This window comes from Heptranchias perlo, chromosome 22 (assembly GCF_035084215.1).
Source record: "Heptranchias perlo isolate sHepPer1 chromosome 22, sHepPer1.hap1, whole genome shotgun sequence".
NCBI lineage: Eukaryota > Metazoa > Chordata > Chondrichthyes > Hexanchiformes > Hexanchidae > Heptranchias > Heptranchias perlo.
In genome coordinates this window covers 44,045,621-44,050,708 of record NC_090346.1, presented here as the reverse complement: position 1 = coordinate 44,050,708, position 5,088 = coordinate 44,045,621, and positions in this window count along the sequence as shown.

The window sequence follows — 5,088 nt, the reverse complement described above, 5'->3', positions numbered from 1 at the left end:
AATATTTCCATCATTGACATTTAACAGCCAAGCTGGACCACTATTTATAATGGTCAGAAGTGGCATCCTATGGCGGGAACACTGATAGTTTATATACACAATGGGAAACCTGTACCCAGCAGCTTTCTGACTACAAAGACCACCCATGTGTAGCCCAAGAGGTGATCATCTGCAATAATGTGTTCTAGGGACTTTAATCTTTTTTGTGTAAATCTGTGAAGAACATCAAAAGTGATTTTGCCCGAATAACGAATGTTCCTTTTTGGTGTTGTGGAAACAGAACATCCTTTTTTATTTACCATATGCATCAAGAATTTCCTTTCTGTATTGGAAAAAAACTGAATTTATCAATATGTTGGTAGCTGTCATTTTTCATTGGAACAATGTATGCTCAATAAAACAAGTGACAAGTCATTTTCTCCCTGTCATACGTTGCCAGTGAGCAGAGCCAAAGATCAATCACTGTTTCTTCATTTAATTAATAACGCAGTTGAGTGGTTCTTGCTTACAACGGCACTCAGTAAATTATGAATATGGGTCAAAATTCATGGTCCAACGGTCACTTGCTACTTATGCTTTCAGTTGTGAGACCTTTTTTTTAATCCCAGATGATGATTAAAGCGTCAATTTCATTGTAACATCTTGCTGGATCATTATTGCAAATTCAAGTCAAGTAGTTTATTATGCCTGTGGGTCTCGTTTCTTTCCCAGTACTGGATTGTGTTTGTAAAATAGATGTTGATCCACCGAGAAACTTCGATTAGACCACTCAGGCCTTAATGCCGAAATGAATCATTCAGAGCCACAGGAAGCAGTGTTTAGTATTACAGTGTTAATTCGATTGTCTTTTCCATAATGTGCAGTTCTCCAGATGGCAGCATTTGAAATAAATGGTTGTTCATTAAGGTTTAACGAGCCTAACAATATGAAACTGTTGCAACAAAAAGATTTATGATAAATGAAGATCACAAGATAATTACAGATGAGGAAGGCCATTCGGCACATCTTAATTCAACCATCCAGAGAGATCCCCATGTCCCCACTGTAAGCATCCAATTGTTTCTTAAATAATTCCAGGGCTTTTGCCTCCTGGACATTTATTCCAATTTGTATGACGAAGAATTTACTGATATCTATTCCTTGAATCTGTGTCCCCTCGTTCTATTCCCACAGTTTAATTTAAAGTAATATTTGGGTTAACTTTTTCTCCACTTTTAACAATCTTAGATGCTTCTATAAGGTCACCTCTCAGATGCATCCTTTCCAGGCTGTTAAGTCCAAATTAATTCCAGTCTTTCCTCATTACTCAGATGCTTAGCACTAGCAATCAGCCTTGTGGTTCGTCTCTGCACTGCTTCCAATGCTTGAATGTCTCTCTCGTTTCTTGGTGACCAGAACTGAATACAGTATTCAAGGTGCAGTCTGACCAGAGCACTACAGTTTGATCATTTATCACTGACTTATATTCTACTGTTCTGACTTTGTAGTGCAACATCCCATTGGCTTTGTTGATTGTTGCTCTGCATTGTTTCAACATGTTTCAAGTCGGGTCTACTCAGGCTCTTGCAATCTCTTTCAGCTTCATCCCTAGCTACTCCATGCTTCCCTCCCTCTCTGCTATTCTGCTTTAACCATTCACACCTCCTTTGGGTTTGTGTATATCTTTTATTTCTCTAATTTCTCTCATCGAGCCTCTTTTTGTCTTATGCTATTCTGTCATTTAATCATCTCCTGTTCTGCACCTAATCATTTTTCCTTTCTTGAGTATGTGGTCATTTAATTTTTTTTTGTTTTTCCCTGCCTCCTTATCCCTTGCTCTGTTCCTCTTTATAAGCTGATCATCTGTAATATGGTTCTAGCTAAGGATCATAGGACCCGAAACGTTATCCTATGTCCTTTCTCCACAGATGTTGTCTGACCTGCTGAGTGTTTCCAGTATTTTCAGTTTTTATTTCAGATTTCCAGCATTTTTGTCCGCTCTATTGAGTGTTCATGGTTATCTACCCATCAGCCAGTTTCTTATCCATTCCCGGGGATTAACCTGAATCTCCATAGCCTGGAGTTTAATTAATAGCCTGTGTGTGAAACTTTATCAAAAGCCGTTTGGAAGACAGGGCTTTTAATTAGGTTATGTTGTATTGATGATCCTTAAGCTTACTCCTCATAAACAATCCCATTATTTTACCTAGAATTCAAGTAAGGCTATTGAATCTGTAGTTGCCAGTGTCTGTTTTGTCACCCTTTTTGAAACTGGGCATAATATTAACTTGCTTCCAATATACTGATACCTCTCCAGTGTCCAATGACACTCTCACGATGATTGTCAGTGCCTCACAAATCTCTTCCCTAATCTCTCAGAACACTGGGATAAATATCATCTATCACTGGGGATTTACTTGTTTTGAGCCCATTTAGCCTTTCTAGGATATTGATCTAATTTGTAATGAAGTCATTGATTTTACTTGGGATATCTGGTTTTTTTTGGGAGGACATGTTGCTCATGTCTTCCCCGATGAATACTTGGAGGAAGTGGTCATTTAGAATGTTTACCAAGAGGTGCTTATCCTCCATTTCAAGTCCATTTGCACCTTTTATGATTTTGATCTCTTTTCTGACTGCCCTCTTACTGTTGTGGTACAGAAAGAAATTTTACTGTTATGCTTAGCCTCAGTTTTTATCCTTTTTTACCAGGTCTTTGTCTGCCTCTCTATCATCCCTAATGTCTTCATATTGTTCTGCCGATCGATCTTCGGCATCTGTCAACCTAAATGTTGGTGGATTCTTTATTATTATAGCTGAAAGGTTCACAGAAGCTCTCTTGGAAGGCAGCCATGTTTGTTGACTCTAAGAAATGTATGTAACTCTAAAACAATATTAAGTCTCTTCTACATTGGTGGTAATACACAACTAGATTATTGCCTGATTGTTGAATAACATAATTCTGATAGCTTCTACTATAAAAGGAAAAATTTGCAGGGCTATGGGGAAAGAGCAGGGGAACGGGACTAATTGGAAAGCTCTTTCAAAGAGCTGACACAGGCACAATGGGCTGAATGGTCTCCTTCTGTGCTGTAATCTATGATTCTATTATAACTTTCAAATAACATTCATCGCATTTGGTTCTACTCTTCATTTCCCATATAACTCAATCTAATGAATCTCTAGAAATAATTTTTTGAAGAGTTACTTGTTCCTGCTGGCAAGCAGTTCTTAATGGCAAATAATTAGCAGAATGGGTGCTGGGAGACTGACTATGCCTACTGAGGGTCATTCCATTGATTCAGCACATGAAAGGGCCATGCATCATATGAATACCTCATGGTCAGTGGAAAATAAAGCATTCTGGTTCCTAGTAAACTAACGATACTTTCATGAAAATAAATATGATAGCTAATTCAGTTGAAATTCTAGCTTCCAATTTCATTACGTTGGGCCATAACAGATTCATTCATGGCCTCCTTGAACATCATCTGTTTTTATCTTTTAGAACGCCTTTAATATTGCTATAACAACATCTTTCTCTAAGCACCCCACTCATGGAGCGGAACTTTGATCTTCATTGAAATCAATGGATCGGAAAATCAGGCTACGTGTACAACGGTCGGCCGATCCGCTACCGCCTGTTTTACACCCCCCGCCAAAGTTGAAAGTTTCATCCATAGTCTGCTGCAATTCTCAGATTTTTGTAATGCTTCTGTGAATACATCTTGAATTCTGAAAATACTCGGACAAATAGAAAGGATACACATTGCAGTTCCATTGTATACAATCTTTATCCAGTGGGTGAATCCACCTAAGTCACACATCACAGCAATGTCTATGCTTCAAAAGTACTTCATTGGCCATGAAGCGCTTTTGGAACACCCTGAGGTCGGGAAAGGTGCTATATAAATGCAAGTTCTTTCTTTCTAACACATGAGTAGCAAAGTTACAAGCACATTATGATTTTGTTTTCTCTTGTCTCCCAGATATGTTTTCTCTTTACATCAAGCATACAAAATAAATATACATAACAAATATTACTTAGAACAGGCAAGAAAATAGTAATAAAACTAAGGTGAACTGATGATTTGCTATGGTCTGCAATGCCTTTAAATGGAGATGAACAACCTGTGTCTCACGGGGGTTATCTCATGGACTGACTTTTCATGACTTTGTAGTACTGAAATGGTACAAATATTGTACAAACCTTTACAATAACTATGTTCATGAAATTCAACGTGCCTAATGGAATGAAAAGTACACGTGTAGAAGACAAAGAACTATATCAACACATTTGTCTAAAGTTCAGGAGGTACAAACTCCTAGCTCATGGAAACATGATAGAAACTGAACATCCAATGCAGTTTGTCACAATTAAACCCAAAAGCAGTACAGAAAAGTAAAGGTACTTGTTCACAAAGGAAACCAAACAGAAAATGAGTGGCTAACTGCTCTTAACAAAAACATGATGTGGAGATGCCGGTGATGGACTGGGGTTGACAATTGTAAACAATTTTACAACACCAAGTTATAGTCCAGCAATTTTATTTTAAATTCACAAGCTTTCGGAGATTTTCTCCTTCCTCAGGCAAATGTTTCAAGAGCTCTTGAAACATTTGCCTGAGGAAGGAGAAAATCTCCGAAAGCTTGTGAATTTAAAATAAAATTGCTGGACTATAACTTGGTGTTGTAAAATTGTTTACAATTAACAAAAACAGGCAATGTATACAACACAAGCAAATGTTCCAGCACAACTAAAGTCAGCACTGCAACACTGGGGGATAAAACAGCAAGACTCTTTGCATGAAAAGCAAGAAACCAAAACAAAGTCAAATGTCAACCTCTCAGGAATGTTGAAATGCAATTATAATTTCAGCAAAATCAAAACGTCTCCAAATCAAAAGGACAATATGCAGGGAAAATTGTAAGTTTTAACAAGTTGACAAGCAATCACCAAATTCTAAGTAAGGACATAGGAACATGAGTAGGCCATTCAGCCATTCGAGCCTGTTCCGCCATTCATGGCTGATCTGTATCCCAACTCAATTTACCCGCATTGGCTCCGTATCCCTTAATACCCTTGGCTAGCAAATATCGATCGATCTC